The 21,268-nt window shown below is 39.7% G+C and overlaps 1 long non-coding RNA gene across 1 annotated transcript; it reads right to left on the bottom strand.

Moving 5' to 3' along the window:
* Nucleotides 1–2,294: 2,294 nt before the first annotated feature.
* On the bottom strand, nucleotides 2,295–20,975 carry LOC122461417. Its single transcript, XR_006283285.1, has 3 exons — nucleotides 20,910–20,975; nucleotides 5,289–5,375; nucleotides 2,295–3,961 (listed from the first exon to the last, which is right to left on the bottom strand). It is a non-coding gene; the product is annotated as an uncharacterized LOC122461417 (long non-coding RNA).
* Between the last annotated feature and the right edge of the window lie 293 nt (nucleotides 20,976–21,268).

Raw genomic sequence — 21,268 nt, 5'->3', positions numbered from 1 at the left:
TCTTTAAACAGTTTCTTCACTTAAAACATCTACCCTTGTCATAGCATTCTAACTATGCTTTTCACCAGAGATTGACAGTCTGACAGACTAAGCATGTCTTAAAGCTGGCATTATAGATATGTGGTGGACAGATGGGCTAAGTTTTAAACAGCCAACTGAATATGAGATCTGTCTATACTTATACTATTCACTTTATATATAAAGAGTGTGTGTTTAGTGAGTAGGACACTACACAGGGAATTAGGAAACCTATGCTTTATTTTCTGTCTCTTTCACTAACCTACTGTGTGACTTGCTAAGGCTCTTCAGCTCACTCTCTGCCTCAGTTTCCCCATTTTAATTGGGATAATAATAATTTTGTCAAGTATTTTGAAATCTACAGCTTAAAAGCTCTAAATACAGTGTACATATGCTTGGAATGATTCAATTTTTATTGGTAAATGTCAGTAGATGTTGAAAAAATATTTCAACTGATAATAAAAATTTACAGATAGGCAAGTCTGACAAATCCTTCTTGGGAACTTATTAGAGTTTGATTTAATGATATTTACTTGGTATATTTTGACATCTAATGTTGACAATTTGTGTTTTAACGGATATAAAGCTTTAACTTTTTTAATTGCAACCTCTATTGTCATTAAATAATTATCTGACACCCCCCCTTTGCCTAACCCTCCCATAATTTCCTGCAACTGTGAAAATTTAAATTGATAAACTACAAAAAAGCTTAAATGTTCACAGTTGTACAAAAAGCTTATTCTTAAATAAATTTGTTAGTCTCTAAGGTGCCACAAGTACTCCCTTTCTTTTTGCGAATACAGACTAACACGGCTGCTACTCTGAAATCTATAGGTTTTAAGTCAATAGAAACAACTGATATCCATTGAAATTATGCAAAAATAAAACTTGAATTATGCCAAGCCTAAATGTATAGAAATATGGAGAAGCAGTACACTCTACTTAGTTAAGGGAGAGATTTGCCTTCCATTATCAACAAATTTGTGCTTAGTTCCCTACACCAACATCCTCAAAAAAAAAAGGTCCTTTCTGTTTTGTAAACAGAGATCTTACCTCATTGTGAAATGACTCAGATGGTCCACTTTGGAGATATGGGACTCAGAAGAAATAGGTCTTAGTCAAATTTTGAAAATTCTTCAAGCATTTTTGCCCTATTTTATCATAAAATAACTTGTCTTAGAAACTTTAGGTGAGGTTTATTTAAAAGATATTGGTGAGATCTAGTGTTCAGAACCAATTCTGAGACTTGGGAAGATACTCTGCAGTTAAGAAAATCACAATGGTCCACCATATTCCAGTGGACTGCTAAAGGAAACAATATGACTGGTAGAGGCCCAAACTCTAATCTTAAAGGGCCAGCCTCAACCACTACAGAGTAGCATAAAGGAGCTGTTAACAAGCCACAAGAGGATGGGGGAGAATTTCTTGGCATAGCAAGGTGTCTGAATGATGTTAGTGGGCCTATGCTGTCTCAGCTGCAAGCCCAAGAGAAAGGGGGAAGCAGTGCAAGGACCTGTAACACATGGCACTATGGGGAATCTGTGCTGCATTATAGCCAATAGATGACGTGAGACAGACTGACATAATTCTCAGCAGCTGCAGGTTTCTCTCCCTTATGCTGGGAGCTCTACTTTAGCTCCATAGCAGCCCAGAATTTGCAGGGCACTAAGGTGGCATGAAGCCACTTTTTGCCCCCATTCTTTTCTGGCCTGCGCCTACCACCTGCTTTGCCTTCCTCCAAAGGCTCTCTCCAGCTGTGCTTTGGCAATGAAATACCATCAACCACTGACCGCAACAGCTCCAAACTCAGTGTCCTTCTTTCACCATGTTCTTGTATCCCCCGTACAATTTACTGGAAGATGCAAACAACGCTGGGTTCTTCATTCCTCAATCACTGCCCTCAGATATCTGCTCTTGGCTTCAGAGGCAGTACCATCAGGAAAAGCTCTCAAGACCTCTTCCTACTATATAACCTGAGCCAGCTCAGTTTCCCACCATCCGGATCCATCATATCTCCTGGGAAGCCAGTCACCAGGGCACTAGACAGAACTTTGAGCTAGCCTCCCCTTACAGAACCCTACTTGGAGGGCTGGGGGAGGTGGCCATAGCTGTTACTTACAGTATATAGAGAAGATTTGTGCTAGCACAGCTATTATCTTCACACACAATATATATTCTATACATTATAATATGTACTGAACTCATGCAGTATATAAGCAGTATATGGTATTGTTAAATTCTATTCAGGGAATAACTAGTATAAAGATAGAAGCATAAACTTTTTCCATTTTGTATTATTGTATGAACATACGCTCTCCAGTGGAGTATAGAGAATAAGCATAATTTTCAGTTCAGTAATGATAAGGATATATATCACATGTGTACATTTACATTTAATTATGGGACAGGTAAAGATTATAGTATTAGCATTGGTGCTGGCTTTATAGTAAGTTTGTTTTTTGTTGGGGCTTTATTCAAAATTAGTCCATCTGAGAGACAAACCAACTCTAAATACTTTCAAAGCCCTCATAAAGAATCTGTTTGGGAAATAACAACAATGTAGTTTCAGAGGGATGGGCAAATCTCAGAAGGATTAGGATTTGGGTTCTAATTTGCAAAAACAGGGCTTGTGTTTGGATTTGGATTTGACTCCAATTTCCCTTTATGGATTTATGTAAAGCTTTTATTAATCACTCATCCTAAATGGTAGTCTGTGTCTCTGTGCGATGGAACCTTAGACATCTTTTTATTTAATAAAACAAAGCAAATGCAAAGCCCAGAGTCTGATTTCAGTCTCTGCAGCTGGTCTCTTTAATTTATAAAAAGAGGGTGAATATAACCACTTAGTACATCACTGGAGAATTCACAACTCCACTGTTGAGATTCACTCAGAACTGAAATTTGGCATACAACTATCCTCAGCTACAAAGTGAATATTTTGGGAATTTACTGCATTTCAAATATTTTTAATTTATACACCTTCAAAAAAATGGATATTTTGAGTTAAAATCTCCTGGGCCAATACAACACAGGCTTGTACCTGACAGATCAAACTGGTGGAGGATTTCTCCATTATGGGGGAACACCTGGTCAAGATAGAGCTGCTGTTGTGGCTCCTATAGCACCCCACCCCAGCTGCAGGGGCAGGCCTGGGATGTCTCTGCATCCAGCTGATCCTTGGTTATCTGAAGTGGCCCCGGGGGTCTGTTGTAAAACAGCATAGAATCAAGCAGTTTTTCTAATTTATGCCTGCGATTTAACCCTGCCTCATTCCTACACTGATTACAGTTCAGCAGAAACTCTTACACGGCAAGCAGTACAATTCAAACAATATTACATTTATGTCCATGTCCCACCGATTTTCAATGTGGCATAATTGCATTCTGGTTACCCCTTGTATTTCTAAGCGTTCTTCAAGTGGAGTTAATCACGCTTTGCACAGTGAAGCGGTTCCCACACAGAAGAAACCCTTGCTTCCTCCTTTCATACTCTTCCTTCCTCCACCCCAAAGTCTCTACCAAGCTCTAGCAGCATACACATTCTCTGTTTGTTGCATATGTGCAAGAAGGGAAGAGATTGTCTACAAAGGGACTGCTTGCAATAGCGGGAGACTGAACAGGATGACCCCAAAGATCCCTTCCAGTCCTCTGTTCCTTTGAAGGAAGACACATGTTCCGGAGAATGATGATGATAATTATCTTGAATGGGATGTTCTTCTAAAAATATTGATAAGCTTTGAAGATAGAGCTTTCAAATGTGCAATTATAATTCCTGCACAGCTGGGTAAGTTGACAGGTAGGTTGGATAAATCAGCATAAATCTTTTAAAGTAGTTGAGCAATTGCAGTCAGGTGGGACTTGCCATTATTGGAGCAGTGTTACCACAATCTACTGACAACGACATGCCTCAGCAGCTTCATCATATCTCAAATGTTCAGTGCTTTCTGTAGATGAAATATGAGTTACAGTTATCAAAGCAATTCTCATAAGAATACTCCAATACTGAACAGCTGCAGGAAACCCTGTGTTTGTCTTAATTTTTTCCCCCGTCTACCTGCCATCACATCTTTGTCCCTGCAGGTCTCCTCTGCCAAGGGCCAAATTCTACCTTCAGGCCTTTGCCTCCTATCTCCCATTTTTATAGTAAGTTACACAAAGCAGCCTCTAAATCAGCACCCTTCCACTTGTTCCGATCTGTGTCAGTTCTGACATTACCCCAGTTGTGCCGGTTACCCCTCTGTTAAAACTACAAAGATTCAAAGCACTAGACTAACTGACCAGTGTCAAGTGACTGTCTCTTTAAGTCCTCCTGGTTTCTCATAGAGACCCCCTATTGAGCAAGTGCAGGTTTTGTAGCTCAGTGGAAGGGAAAGAGATAGCAGGAGAGAGATGGCCCCACCTGGACTACAGTCAAGGAGACAGACCGAGAAACTATTCTTATGTTGTTTCCTCATAACCAACAGGTTGATTCTTCCCAGGAGCAACTAGCCACAACTGGATCGTTTTATCACACTCACGTCTCCAGAGAGACCCTGCCCAGAACTGAAGGACTTGTCTGGCATTTCTGAATTGCTTCAGCTATCTCCAGGATACAAGGACTCACAGAGTTCCTCAGTGTGCTTAAAGGTGCCACATCAAAAACGAGCCACCATCTAAGGACTTGATCTAAATCCTGCTGAAGTCAATGGGAGACTTTGATTTCCTTGAATGTAACTGACATTGGTTGTTCAGAGATCTTGCATGTACATTTAGAAAACACGATTGGTATTTGAAAACAAAATGAGTTGTGTGTCATTTATGCTAGGAAATGCTAATTATTTAAGGGGAAAATGCACTGTCCGGAGTAACTTATATGGAACTATACATACGTTACAACACTAACAGAAGTCAGGTCCTTAACAACAGGCATTTTGACCCAAAATGGGTATATTAGGAAAATGTCATAGTTCTTCCTAAGCAACCTTTGTTCCTGAATCAATATAGACTCAATTACACATACACAAACTATGAGAACTTTGAAAGTTTGCATTTACCTGTCAGCCTACCTAGATCCTTATCCCCTAGGTGACTGGTTATGTGTCCTTTTTAAGCCTTTCCACCTTTACACCTAAAAAGTATTGTTTGCATATATGCTTTGTTGTATAATGACACAGGGCACAATCCTACAGCCCGTAGGCATGCAAAACTCTCGGAACTCAAGACCATAGAAACTCAATGCCTATTGACTATTTTCTGTACAATAGCTGTAAAAGTTGTGTGATATTTCCTTACCGCTCTGAGTAGATTACATTGCTCCATTCATTTTTTTTTGCAGCTTCATCTTTGAAAGATCCAATCTTGATCCTCTCTTCACCTTAACTTTTTTAATAATACAGACAGAGAGAACACATCTAAATGGAAATTGCTTCTCAAGATTGTTGTAATAAATATATGCCAAGCATATCCTATGGGTAGCTGGTGTTCGTTTTTCACTCAAAACAGTTAGGCTTGGGATGTGCAGAATTAGAACCTATTCCATATCTTGCTTTTCTTAAATTGTTAAGGAAAGTGACTTTTTTCAATGAACATTATTTTAGTTTATTTAACTAATGAACTGTATGACACTATAAAACAAAACTCATTTATATGATTTGACGGGGCACATATTTACCTTCAACAACATTGACTACTCATTAACAACAAATAATCAGCATTATCTACAAAATAATCAATACTCAATGAAACTCCATGAGTCTCAAGAGAGAATTTTGACCAAGATTTACTTGATATTTACCTTATATGCAAGCATGTATTTCTATGATAAATATTTTCTAGGATACTCTATTGTGTAATGATCTTTAGGATTAATTGTCGGGATTATGAGGTTTCAGCAAAACATTTTTAATTAGATGCAATTTACCGTTATTAGGATGGTCTATAACTATTACAGGTAAATAAATACGTGGCTGGTCCTTCTGTATTTAAAAAAGATAGCATGAGTTATATTGTCCTAGAAGTATATATTCAATATGCAATAAGGTCAAAAGTAAGATTTAAAAATTAACATTATGGACTCGTTTCTGCTCTTACCATCTTAATTCCATTGAAGCAAAACAATTTAAACTGGTGTAAAGCCAGAGTAAGAGGAGAACCAGACCCACTGGTTTTATTTGGAAAAATTCACAGTCTTGTCAGATCTATTGGGAAGCAAAGGCAAGGCTGAAGATCAAATTAGACTTCTCTTGCTGAACTTAAACATCTGTGGAAAATTAAACATTTATCCAGGTGGATCCTCAGAATAAATCTTGGCTTTTTTGGCCCCTTTGTACCATATGTCAATTGGAGATCCTAAATTAAGATTTAGCAAAGTGTATGGCCTTAAAAGTTGCAAAATATTCACCTCAAAACCATCAGTATTCCTGAGGACAAAAGTTGTGAAGCCCTTAATTGAGCAGAACTCCCACTGAGAACAACGGGAGTTTTGTTCAGTTAAGGGCTGAAGAATGTGGCTTTGAATACATAGTATATTAAGTGTTTTATGAAGAAAAGGCTTTTACAGTTATAAGCTATTGGGCCAAGCCAGACAATTCTGCTATATGTCAGCATTAATTATATATATATATATCACATACATACATACACACACACACAGACTTCTTTTCTTCCTTTATTTTTTGTGGAAGTTATAGACAGAAAAGGAGAGCTGTGCAAACAGATTTTTTTGTTCTCTGGCTGAACTGAAAAATAAAAAACAAAAATAAAAAATAATTTCATATAGGCCTAAGCAAATACATCTCTCATTTGGGTTGAACTTTTTTTTTTTTGTTTGACCCAAAAAAAAACAAAACACCTATTCCATTTTTGAGGTTTTTTGGCCTTTTAAAATAAAAGTGGAGTAAATTTTAAAACAAAAAGTTGTCTCAAATTGAAAAATCTAATTGTTTCTTTTCAAAAACATTGAAAAGACATTTCAATTGTTTCACTTTTTTATTAATTATTATTATTAAACAATTTGGCAAATTTGACATGAATTCATGAGATGTCTCAGTAAACCCAATCTTTTTTTCAGTGAAAAAGATTTTTGTCCAAAAAATTTCATCCAGCTCTAGAGGTAAGGATCACAACCAAACAGGTCTGCGTTGCATCATGCAACCTGAGAGGCATAAAGTGGATGGAATCCTCTATTTGCTAAAATATTTACTTATGACCAAATTCTGCCTTTGGACCTGCACAGGTGCTTCCAGATCAATTTCAGTGCACATGGCAGTTCATTAGTTCAAGAATTTGTCCTTGTTTGACCTCCTTGTTCAATCTGCCTCCCTCAATTTCTACTGTAGTTTTTTAAACTCTAATTCTTGAAGTAACTGTGCACCTCAAACTTAATTGTTCTCAGTTTACTGTATTTTCCACTGATTTATCTGAAGGGAAATTAAAGTATTCCAAGAGCAAAGATTCCCATTTTATTTTCTGACATACATTATGAGTAGCCCCATTCACTACTAGAGTGAATCCAGAATCAGATTAAAAACCTACACTACACCTGTGATGTTCAGTGTGCATTTGTTCTTTAATTTTATCCACTAAATTGGAAAATGTTGGGATCAAAATGAGACAGATTAACCTGTCACTTGTTTAAAAGCTGCACAATTATGGTAAAAAGAGAAAGCAACTGTTTGACAGCAGGTCTGGCAAATTGTCCCTTTCCTTTTTGGAATATTTGCTCCTACATCAGATCATTTTATTTCATGTGACAAAACAAAAGAGGCATTTTGTTTTGTATCTGTAAAAAAAACCTAACTCAAATGCAGTTGGGGGGCGGAGGGGGCAGAGACACTAGGTTTATTTTGTTTCACTGGTTTTATAACAAAAATGAAAAAGTTTCCATTTTGTGTGTTTTTAATTATTATTCTATAACTCTTTTCCATTTTAAGGAGATTCCTCTATTTCTTGTCCTAATCACATTGTGGTATTATCTCACTACGTGAGCTTTATGCTTTTAATACCAACTTTGAAGGTTGAGAAGCATAATTGTGTGTGTGTGTGTGTGTGTGTGTGTGTGTGTGTGTGTGTGTGAGTGAGAGAGAGTGTATATACACATACAGATAGAAAATATTTGTGCGCGCGCGCACACACACACACACAAATATTTTCTATATGTATAACTTTCCCTTGGTATAGCATGTATACATGTACAGTGGAGTCGCATCTTACTCAGGCGTTACATTCTAAAGTCAGTGCGTAAGGTGAAAATCGCGTATAGTCAAAATTACCCTTGAAAATCCCTTGAAGTACAGTATATTGCACATGTTTTTTTGTGTATACAGCCCTGTACAGTAATGTACAGTATATAATAAAGAGTACATATGCAAAATATAATTTGACAGTACTGTATTTTTAATTACAGGAGGTAATTACAGGGGGCCGTCAGGGCTTGTTGTTGATCCAGGAGACGGAGGTGACGGAGAGCTTGGGTGACAGAGAGCGAGTCGTAGACGAAGTGGTTGGCTCCGGTTCAGCTCGAGAAGTTGCAGCCCTTGTGTAGGCTCATCTGCTGCTTGTTGTTTTTCCTTGAAAAACATGGTGATCGGCAACTGTCGCTGTTGTCTCTTGAGCTGCTCAAAACATTTCTTGATATGGTCTCAAATAGTCCGTAATACTATGTGTGATTTTGAGGCTTCATTCCATAGAGGGATTTATTCAGAAATTAAATCATTCAAGTGTTTCGCTGCTTGGAACACTTCAGCAAATTTATGAAGATTCCAACTTGCTGGCTCTTCCTGTTCGTCGTCATCACCTTTGTCTTCTATAGATGATTTTATCAGTTCCTCTAACTTCGTTAGTCAATGTTTCTCTATGGCTCAATTAATTCTTCAATTTCTTCCTCAAGGATGTTGACGAAGCCATCACCACCCACTTGCCTGGCTACCTGAACAATGCTTTTCACTTCTTTGTCAATGGTCGGGAAACCCTTAAAATCATTCACACATTCTTTTCATAGGTTCCGTCAACATGCATTGACTGTTTCAGGCTTGATTGCATCCATTGCCTGTTTAATATAAGTGATGCAATCAGCAATGTTGAAGGACTTCCAACACTCCATCACATTAAGATTGGGATCAGCATCCATAGCGCTACATATCCATGAGAACGTATGCCTCATGTACGTGGCCTTGAAACAGCGAATCACGGCTGGGTCGAGAGGTTGGAGGATGGAGGTGGTATTTGGGGGGAGAAAGAAGATTTCAGTGTCGTTATGCACAAACTGGAGTGCCGCGGGGTGGCCAGGAGCATTGTCTACGATCAGCAATACTTTAAAGTCTTTTATCTTCGAGGTACCACTTGACTTCTGGAATGAAACACTTGTGGAACCAATCCAGAAATAATGCTGGCGTCAGCCAAGCCTATTTATTTGATTGCCAGAACACAGGCAGGAGATTTTTGTTCTTGCCTTTTAGGGCACAGGGATTTGCAGCCCTGTAGAGCAAGCCCAGCTTTATTAAATGCCCAGCCACATTGCCACAAAACAACACAGTCACACGGTCTTTAGCTGCTTTGAAGCTAGGGGCTTGTCTTTCTGACTTTGAAGTGTAAGTGCGGTTGGGCATTTTTTTCCAGAAGAGCCCAGTCTCGTCAGCATTAAAAACTTGTACCAGAAGATAGCCCTTTTCTTCTATGATTTTCTTTAATTGTTCAGGGTAGGCTTTTGCTGCCTCTTCATTGGCAGATGCAGCTTCACCAGTAGTCTGCACGTTTTTGAGGTTGAAGTGGTTCCTAAAACTGTTAAGCCAACCTTGGCTGGCTTTGAATTCCTTCTCATCAGAAGGCTGTCCCTCTTCGGTGGGAGGTTTGAACATCGCAGAGAGGCTAAGAGCCTTTTCTTGCAACGTGTTGCCATCAACAGGCACACATTTATGGTTCATGTCTTCCAGCCATAAGTTTAATGCCTTTTCAGTCTTCACCTAAGTCTTATCACGCATCTGGCTCATCACCTTAGCAGTTATTGGAGCACTCGATGCCACAGCTTGACAAATTTCTCTCTCTTGAATCATGATGACACAGATGCTAGATTCGTTGCGGCCATATTTACGTGCCAGGTTGGAGACCGACATACCGTCTCTCAATAAGTCCAACACAGCCGGTTTTTCCTCCAGCATTGGAACAGATTGCTGTTTCCTCGGTTGAGCACCAGATGAAGTAGTTGGCTTGTGTTTAGGGGCCATGTTGTACGAAAAATACGTACAGTATCTTTAAACACTAGAATCACACTCAGCACGGTGAGATGCTCACACTATGAGAAACACGCAGGAACTGAGACCAACTGAGGGAACAGCAGATTCACGTCTCCCATCTCAAGCTCACTCCGGGGCATATGCTCATTGAGTGGAATGGTGGGTGGAATTGCCCACACTATTTACAGGTATCTTGTTATTTTTCTTTTTTTTTGCCGAGCGCGTATAGTTGAATTTGCGTAAGTTAAATGCGCATATGATGCGACTCACCTGTACATCTATACATAAAAACCGATCAGGTAAATATTTTATTTTGCTTTATATAGTGTGGAATATGTCTAGATGAGTTCAGATGGATTGAACAATAAAATTAACATGACAAAATGGGTTTTAAGTCAGGAAACAGAACAGTAAAGCAATTTCCTGAGTTATTTAAATGCTTTCATTGGAGAAATGTCATTACATACTTGAGTTACACTGGAATATAATTATATAAACACCACAAATAACAATGTTTTACCAAGAAAAACAGAAGTTAATAGAGGGAAAATATTTCCTGCCATATTTCTTCATTTTAGGATCAGGTTCTCATTGAAATTTAAGGAATAAATCACAAGAAAGGTTCTAAATTTCTTTTAAGAGGCTATTGCCCTAGTCCTTATGCACATGCTTAGCTTTACACATGAGTGGCTTCATATATATGCAGTTCTCCCACAGGTTTAGGGCTTGATCCTATAGTCTTCACTCATGACAAATTCCCATTGACTTCCAAAAGATAATTTCAATGGAATTTTGTCTGAAAAATTCTGTCAGATTGATCCCTGAATAATAACAACATTTATTATTTTTATTATGCTAGAAGATAGAAGCTTATAAAAGGATGGTTACCAGCAATTAGGCCTATTAGTTCTATTCTTTTCTTGTTCCATGTACAGAATGAAAGAAGACTGTCTCTTATTACTTACATTTTTTGTCTTTTCTAAAGTACATAAGAAGAAGTAACCACAAATATCACCTGGCAAGAGTTCTTAACTGAAACAAAGGGCTGTGGAAGGGAGGGCAGAGAGAGGAGACTAGATTAAAATACCATCTGACAATTAAATGACTGATTAGTTCCAGAAGTTTTCAATTGCTTTTTAAGGAATTTTAACTGTAGTAGATTTTAACAGCATCAAAGTATGGTTCAACTCTGAAAATGACTCAGTAAAAATAGCACATGAGGTTCAACATTTATTATCATTCAGTGATTTTCATATCAAATGTGTTCTGTTTGGGTCATTATTTACCCTTATTTATACCCATAGAACCAACTGATTTTAATAAGATTTCAAAGAAGTGACCAAGGGCAGGATTTGGTCCTTTTCCAGACCTGAAGACCAACCTAGCATCTGAAAGTCAAGCCTGGTTCTTTCCAGTTCCCCTATCATCATCACCAGTGAACTGACCCAAATGAAGTGTGGGTGGGTGTGTTCATAGGTGTGAGTAAGATACCACTGCTCTACGCATCATGGAAAAAATTTTGTAGTTGGAACGTAGGTCTCCATCCCTCACCTCTGTGTGAGAATAAACCAGAGCGGAGTAAAACTATGAAGTTTTATTTTGAATTTGACAGACCAATACTTTTAAAGCATCAATTACAAATTAAGCAATTTGTATTGTTTCTTGTATTAGCATAAAATTGCTTGTCAGCAAAAAATAAAAAAGCACAATTTTAAATACATAAATAAATGAGTTGAAATATCTACCCTATTGTATGAATTATTTATCATGTAGAATATTTTTTCCTCATGCCTTGAAACTGTTTCCCGACCTAATAATACGGTTCCACATATTTATCATTATACCTTAGCACTATTTCAGTCACAGCACTGATTCTCATATTGCCCCAAAGCTCCATTTATTTATTTGCCTTACTAAGAGTTAATGGTTTATTAAATAAGATCACCCAGACCCGAAAGAAGGACCAATTTCTTGATGTTCTGTTTTTTTGGGGGGGAGGTTATACGACAAGTATCCATTTGGTTTCATGTTTTTATTTAAAAAAACTCACATTAAGTGACTTGTTTTAAATACCATTGAACTGCAGTATTTAAAATGCTACTAATCTAGCTCAGCCTCTTCAGGTGCTTTATTTCTCCTCACAGAAAGATGAAACACGTTGACATTAAAAGAAATGAAAAGACAGTCAAGTTAGGCTACCATAAGCCCCCAGGATAGGGAGAATATCTATCAAAGATAAATAAATCAAATGCAGGTAAAAGGGAAGGAAAGAGGAGTATAATAAGGTGAGGAAAAAAATTAGGCAATAATATTATTCTGTCTCAAGCAATGGAATACACTCTTAGAACACAGATTTTTAGATCGATATCCGTATAAACACGCTGCTTGCCTATAATGCACTTATTTACTTCCCAGTATCAAAGTCACGTGGATGCAACAGGGAGCAGAGTGATCCAAATCTACTGATGTGCCTCTGTTATGAAAATCTATTCTCTCAATAACTTCATCTAAGGATGAAGCTAGTACTGCACAATACATATTTGGACAGCCCCTGCCTGGGTGGGCTTTCAGTTGATGGGCCCTGTTCTGCAATCTGATCTATGTGATGTACCCTTATGGCCACTCAGAATCCTGCTGAACTCAATGGTGCCCCACAAGGGCACCATCTGCATAGATTCAATGGCAGGATCAGGGCCTAAATCACAGACACAAAGCAAGATGCACAGATAGGGAAGGATCTGGCATAGACATTTTATTTATTCCTTGTTCTATTGGAGTCTCACAGAAGAAGTAAGTCTTTACCCACTTGTTGAATGAGGGAGTGAGGACCTGGTATACTGGAAGTGGGAAGGGATGCCAGGTATAACAGGCAGGATTGGAAAAAGGTACAGCCAGGGGAGTGGAAGAAGGAAACAAATTACTGTTGAGGCTGGATGTTAGAAAAGGGAGATGTGGATTAAAAAAAAAATGCAGCAATCTCCCTTCCTAAACATTTTCCTAACTTTATTGGGTTTGTCATAACTCCACAGTGACTTGGCCTAGAAGCTGCTAGCTTCTTTCTGTGAATTGGTGTAGATGAGGGTGGCTGCCTTTGGCTAAATCTGGTGGAACAGGGTAAGAGTTGTCTAATTATTAAAATGGTTTATGAATATATGTTCCTTTCCCACCACCCATAGGACCTTGATTAAGTCTCCTGCAAAATCTTCATGGCCTCCACTCTCACTTGCCATGACCCATAGGTTCTAATGTAGATAACCACAATGGGGAAACATCAGGCAGAGCACGTACAGTGAAGAGTGGAATTGAGAGCCATGTGACGATGAAACAAGAGGGAGAAAAATGACATCGGAAGCTGGGGAGATGGTTTTAAGAGAAATGAGTTTCATTTTTGCACAGCTTGCAAGGGCCATAAGGGGTTGTGTCACTGATCCATATGCAATTGGGTTTATAAAAGGAAATTCACTATCCCAATCCTTTGTTAAGATGAGCTAAGGTTGTAAATCTCTCTGATATAAAGGGGAAAGTCCCCCTGATCCTGTGCTATGCATACACGTTCACCCATCCCCCACCTCCCAGGAATGATCTCAGTTTGTTTATTTGCTCAGGCTCACACATTAGAATATAATCTCTCTCCATTTCTTCCCTAGAGAGGGCAAGCTCAAGGCTAATACTGCCCTGCATTTCAGATAAAACAAATGCACCCACATTGGATGAGTCATAAAAATGAGATGATTTTTTGAGTAAAATAGTCCAAATAGTTTTTTCCTCTCTCTCCCTGTCTCCTTCAAACCCAGAAAATTTCATGAGGAAGCCAATTAAATGAAGCAGATAGAAGGGGAAAGAGAAGAATGGAAACAGAGAGAGAGAACTTCTCTTCTTCTTCCAGCAGGAGAGTGAGTTTGTGTGTGTGTGGTGGGGGGGCGGGGAGTGAGAAAACCTGGATTTGTGCTGGAAATGGCCCACCTTGATTTTCATGCACGTTGTAAGGAGAGTGGTCACTTTGGATAGGCTATTACCAGAAGGAGAGTGAGTTTGTGTGTGTGGTTTTTGGAGGGGGCTGAGGGGGTGAGAGAACCTGGATTTCTGCAGGAAATGGCCCACCTTGATTATCATACACATTGTGACGAGAGTGGTCACTTTGGATGGGCTATTACCAGCAAGAGAGTGAGTTTGCCTGTGGGGGGCCGGAGGGTGAGAAAACCTGGATTTGTGCTGGAACTGGCCCATCTTGATGATCACTTTAGATAAGCTATTACCAGCAGGAGAGTGGGGTGGGAGGAGGTATTGTTTCATGGTGTCTGTGTATATAATAATGTCTTCTGCAATTTCCACAGTATGCATCCGATGAAGTGAACTGTAGCTCACGAAAGCTCATGCTCAAATAAATTGGTTAGTCTCTAAGGTGCCACAAGTACTCCTTTTCTCTTCTTCACTCATTCTAATTTTTTGTTGTTGGAACTCAGTTGATTGAATATATCTAATCACATTTTCAGTAGAGTTTTTAAAAAGGGCTTTAGAAAAAAAATCACCACCTCACTATCTGTGGCATAGAAATGTGATGGCAGGGACAGATTAGTACAAAAGTCCATTTTACTTGCGGCCCAAAGGAAGAAATCTCTTTGCAAACACTCACTCCCTCCTAGCTGCATTCGGAACCTACAAAAAGGCAGCACACAGGATAACACAAAATGCCCATACACTTTGATATATAGCATAAAATGTACAATAAAAAGGTAAGCTGGGGAGGACAATATATATTGATCATGTCTGTGATGGAGAGTAAAGTATTCTCCTGGATCAGACAATACGGAGCCACAGAAGAGGAATATGCCACTTCTACATCAGCCATGGTAATAGCATTAGAATCACCCATGCCTTTTCCTGAAGCTTTTTAGCTGCACAGGAGATTTCCCTCCTGCCATGGTGCCCAAGCAGGGCAGGTTGCAGACAGGCACTGCTGGCCTGAATCCTTTCAACATAATGCTTAGAGAAGATGGTAAAATAGGTGCTTCTATTTAAGCCTCATTCAACCATTCCTGATGCTAAATGTCAAACTTATATTTTCACTTTGTGAATGCGGATCACTCTTCGATGCTCAGGCATGTACATAGAACATGTGCAGTTTAGGACTGCAGAACAGCAATCACTGCTGGTAGATAATACAAACAGCCCTCAATTCAAACCATCATTGGAAGGGAAGCACTCAGCATCTTAGAAAGAGAGTCACTATAGTGAGTCATGGTGTATTTCAGGGGTGGCCAACCTGTGGCTCTGGAGCCACATGCGGCTTTTCAGAAGTTAATATGCAGCTTCTTGAATAGGCACCAACTACAGGGCTGGAGCTAAAGCCACCAACTTTCCAGTGTGCCGGGAGGTGCTCACTGGCTTTGCCACAGGCCCTGCCCCCACTTCACCCCTTCCCGCCCCCTCTGCTGAGCCTGCCATGCCCTCGCTCCTCCCCCTTGCCCCCGAGCCTCCTGCATGTCACAAAACAGCTGATCGGGAGGTGCGGGGAGGGAGGGAGCTGCCGGTGGGCAGGAGGCACTGGGAGCCGGGGGAGCTGCCATCGTATTACTGTTGCTCTTTGGCAATATACATTGGAAAATTCTGGCTCCTTCTCCGGCTCAAGGGACAAAAGGGAAAGAAATGTCTGCATTTAAACTATCTTTTTACCTATTCCCACCTGATCCCTTCCCAATCTCAGCTGCACTTCCAGCAGCAGTTTGTGGCTCAACAAGCACTCTCAGCGTTCCCTTTCCATTGAAAAAAATGAAATCAGGAACCTACATTAATGTTTTCAGGTGAAGTTGAAAAATGACAATGAATATTGAGCTAAATTGTGCTGCTCAAAAGCCAGCTAAGCTCAGGGGGACAGGAGAAGGGAAAGTGACCTCTAAGAGTAGGGATCCTTTTAAAAAAGAGTAATAAAGAGTTTCAGAAAGTGTTTATAATTGCCTGGAGAAGCTCTGGACTTTCATTATGGTGGCTTGGAAGCAGCTTGCATATGTCCAATGGCATAAAATAGCAAACAAACTTGGAGGAAGAACTGTCGGAGGGGGTGAGGGACAATAGCTATAAGGAATGGTTTGACACTCGCAGAATTTTGCTCAGAGCTTGTGGCCTGGGCTAAAGACTATTTTAATCACCCAGACGTTTATTAGCCAGGCAGAGAAACAATTGTTAGCAAACACTTGCACATCAGCATACTTTACTTGGCTTTATTTTCTTAAAAAGAGGACCAAAGTAAGCAACTCCACAAGCATGCTGGAAACTAAAGCATGAGGCAACCTCAATACAACTACCTTCAAATTTGGTGATGAGGCCTCATCTACACTGCAGAGTTTTGTCTGCAAAAGGCAGCTTTTGAGAGCAAAACAGTGGAGGAGTACACACTGAAATGCCATTTTTGGTAACAAAATAAAACCATCTCGATGAGAGACAGTTTTTTGCACAAAAGTTGTGTTGACAAAGTGCCAGTGCCGTTTGTTATGTCAACAACATAATTGGCCTCCTCCAGTATCCCAGAATGCCCATTGTGACCCCTCTGCTCATTGTTTTGAACTCAGCTGCCCTGCAGGCATGCACCCTCCCCTTTTAAAGCTCCTGGAAGCTTTGACATTCCTCAGCCTGGAGAGCTCACTGAGCTGCTGAGGATTCTGCTCCTGGTAGCTGAGGCAGCTGTGGAGAACTCTGAGGGAATCACAGAACCATAGGCAGGCAGGCAGAGTGGGCTGCTGCTGTGGGAGAGGCGGGGGCTGATGTGGGGGGTCCCCCTCCAGGATTGGTTGTTCAGGCAACACACCCACTCCCCCACACACACAATTTCTCTCACACTTCCCCAACACAGACTGTTTCTGTCTCTCTCTTCCACCCCCACCCACCCCTCCAATATACACACACACACACACACACTTCAGCTGAAAAGCAGCTGGCAATCTAGTAGGATGCCCATGGAAGGTGAGGTTGAGAAACCTGCATCATGTGATGCTGTACCTGCCCCATGAGGCATCCCTTCCCAAAGAATCATGTGGCCAGTTGCACAGTGGGGTATCTACCCACAGTGCACTGCTCTCTGTGTCAATGCAAGAGCTCCTCGTGCGGACACACTCTGCTGACATAAGGAGCTTTGTGTGGACATGCAACAGCAGTTTAATAAAGCACTTAAATTAAAGCAGCATAACTTCTGTCAACAAAACTCTGAAGTGTAGACAAGGCCTGAGTTACATGTGTAAAATTCCAGCTACTGGGAAGCTCTGATATTCTGTGATACCTTCACTACTACTTTGCAAAGAAGGGTGGAATATTGTACTGAAGGCGTGTGAATTGCATGTTTACTGGGCTACAAGTAAACTGGACACTGGAAAGAGAAATTAAAAAGTAGAAGTCCCTTCTTGTCTGCTCTCAGTACAGTTTTCTCCTTGCCCTGTTTAACACCCTGAGTGCAAACACATGAAGTTAAATTGTCCATCCATTAACTGAGAAGGTTTCAGTACAGTAGGGTATATAGCATGCTTGTCAGTCAAGTGAGTGTCACTGTGTTACTCACCATGTCACTTAGAATGTGGCATACTAGAAACTGGCAGTAAAATATCACAACAGATGTGTGACCTGGCTGTCGCTTCACTGAGGTGCATGCAAGATGCCCTAATAACCTTCAGTCTCTACTCCCTTGTTTTGGAAACTAATACTTTGTGCATTTTTGGAAATCATAGCCTGGGATACTCCACTGAGCAATAATCTTTCAGAATAAGATTTCTGACTTTGGTTGTCCACCACCACCACCAGTGTTCTCTAGAGAATGTTAGTCCCAGCTAGGGTGATATTCCCTGTGGGTCCAGATTAAAGAATAATCAAGGGGGGAGGGATAGCTCAGTGCTTTGAGCATTGGCCTGCTAAACCCAGGGTTGCAAGTTCAATCCTTGAGGGGGCCATTTAAGGATCTGGGGCAAAAATTGGGGGATTGGTCCTGCTTTGAGCAGGGGGTTGGACTAGATGACCTCCTGAGGTTCCTTCCAACCCTGATAATCTATGATTCTATGATCTTCCACACTCACAGAAAACCATTTTCCACAGATCGTCCTGTTGGGGGAAGAGATGCAATCCCAGACCTGAAGAAGAGCTCTCGGTAAGATCAAAATTTGCATCTCTCACCAACAAAAGTTGGTCTAATAAGAAATATTACCTCAGCCGCCTTGACTTTCTAATATCCTGGGACCAATACACCCACAAAAAAATACTTCATAACCAGAGCTTTAACTTTTGCTAAATAAAGCACTTGATGTAAGCTTATTGCCACACCTCAGTTACATAGTCTCACCTGTACTTTAAAAAATAGACAAAGAAAATTAGACCAAGGTGGGGGGAAGAGAGGGAGGTAATAGGAAGATTGCCTGTGCCACAGATCTAATGTCTTTATTTACAGGGAAAAAACACAAATGAAAAGATTAACCTGACCACTGAGGACAAATTTAACATGAGCCTACCTCAGGCTCATCACTACCAGTATGTCACTCCTGACCTTGAAAAGCTTTAATATTAACTGAAAGAAACAGAATAGAACTAGGAAACAAACCTCAACAAATTGGTACTCCGAATTCTATGCATCAGTAATTATCCATGGGTTTCTGCCCTGAGAAGAAGGGGGGCCTGAGTTTTTTAGCAGAGTTATTCATCACACATTTCCAGGACATGGTGACTTCCATAGGCCCCTCTTCTGTGGAGAATAATTGAGGCAAAGATATCATCCCATCCAATCCCACCCCACCTTCCATTACTCTTCCAGATTCAGGAAGGCAGAGACAGAATCTGCCAGCAGCTATTTTGAAGAGAAAAGTTAGTCTAGCAGAAACAGGAAGAAAATGACAAGTTTCAGAGTAGCAGCTGTGTTAGTCTGTATTCGCAAAAAGAAAAGGAGTACTAGTGGCACCTTAGAGCTAACCAATTTATTTGAGCATAAGCTTTCGCGAGCTACAGCTCACTTCATCGGAAGAAAATGGAGGCCCATGAAAATGATTACAGGGGGCCAATGTCTTGACAGACACTTTTCATGGTGATGGGTGGGTGTTGCTGAGTCCAAAACATCATGGGTGGGACCAGTGTGGTATGGGACTCGGTTATTTGAGAAATTTCTCCATGTCTAGTCAAGATTGTGACAGCCTTGCTATTGACTCCTGAGGATGAACTGCCTAAGGAAGGCATCAAGGCTTTTCCAGAGGAAGGCCCAGGCCTCTGGAACCCGTTCTCTCTGATTCTCTCTTTCATAAGTTTCAGGATGCAGTGAAAAAAAAGTTAGAGCTTACAAGTGTTTAAATAAGCTCCAGAACATTTTTAGCCATGGGTTGTATATTTATTAGTGTCTCTTCAATATTAAGGTGCCAGATATTCTCTGAAGATTTGGATTATTTTTAATAGACGTAAAGTGTCCAGATTCCATTGCAATGGACAACTTTACAAGAAAAACTAATCAATCAGATTTCTACACGACAGCTGCAGAATTTTGTGTATTTAATTTGGGATTAGGCTTTTCTCAAATTGAGTCCTTGGAGCATGTGGTGCATCTATGGCTGACACTTGTGAAAATTTAACTTGGAGAGAAAATATCCAAAAGCAAGATAAATAGAAAATGCAAAATACTATAAATATAGATTGCACAGAATGACATTTTTAATCAGATGAATAAGCAATCTCAGCAAATTCAGATATAATTTACCAATAGTTAACATTTCTCTTTGATCTGCAGGGTTCATGTTTCCTGTACAACTATCTATTTATTTTTTTTTTTAATTTAAAGGTGATAACTCATGTGCATTCATTTATACTAAGTTTCTTTTAAAATTTATTTTTAGACATGATTCAGCAGGTATAGACACTTCCATTAAATCTAAAGCTATTCAGTATTTTCTAAATAAACCCGCTCTCTTTTGTGGGCACAGACCACACCCTCTCTTAACATCTGCAGTTGTGTCTACAAATCAGAGTAATTGCAATTTGAGCTGACAGCTAATTCTCCAATCACCAATTCTACAACTGAAAACTCCATTCACAAATACTGAGGCAGTGGCTTGAATTTATAGAAGGGCTCAGAATTCACAGCTGGGGTCAGATTTTCAGAAGACCTCAGTTCCCATTTAGGCATCAACATATATAGTGAGATTTTCAAAAGAGCTCAACCATCTGGTTCTTGTTTAGGTGCTGATTACTTTTGAAAATCTGATTCTACATAAATGAAACAGCTAATGTAATGCCAAACAATTTCTATTAACAATGGTACAATACTGACTTACAATTAAGAACTAAAGCATTTACCCAGATGTCTATGATCAAATAGATTCTGAAACATTTTACAATCATCTTATCAAACCTTGATTAACAAGGCAAGCAATTTTTTTTTTTCTGGAAAAGGATGTTGACATCCTTTAAAGGGGGGAGGAAATGATCACTTTAATGATTTTCTGTCGTGTCTCTAAGCTGATATAAAAGAGGTGAATACCAAACAAAAAGTTACATCACTAAATGACAGAAATGGCAGTGAATATAGCACTCTCCTAGGGAACCTTTATCACTGAGCTGCTTGAGTTAGGTTTTTCTGAGCAGCCTGTAGTTACCCTCAGTTCATGCTGGTCAGGTCTTTTACCAAGAGAGTTTTTCCTTCAGTATTTATGTAGTGCAGCAGGCAACTGTTTACCTCAGGGGCATGAAAGTAAATCCGGATGCGTTTGATCCATAGTGCCACAGCAGCTCTGTTGCCTATGGAAACAAAGGCTCCTTTTGAGGGAGTTCACACAGCAGGGGCTGTGACGACAGATAATCTCATCAATTTCAGCCACTGCATTATTTGCAGGTGTTTTGCTGCAATATCTATGTATAGAAAGAGAGAACAAATACATAAATAAAATAGTGTATCTAGTAATGCAATATTATATGATGAGAGGATTCCTGAGTTTGATGCTAATAGCATGTTACCTTATTTAAACAACATAATCCCCTTTTATACAAATTGATACTGTAAATTGAATATATTTTCAAACTAGAACCATGTCCTTT

Source organism: Chelonia mydas, chromosome 8 (genome assembly GCF_015237465.2).
Source record: "Chelonia mydas isolate rCheMyd1 chromosome 8, rCheMyd1.pri.v2, whole genome shotgun sequence".
Taxonomy (NCBI): domain Eukaryota; kingdom Metazoa; phylum Chordata; order Testudines; family Cheloniidae; genus Chelonia; species Chelonia mydas.
This window is presented reverse-complemented; position numbering and strand designations above follow the sequence as displayed.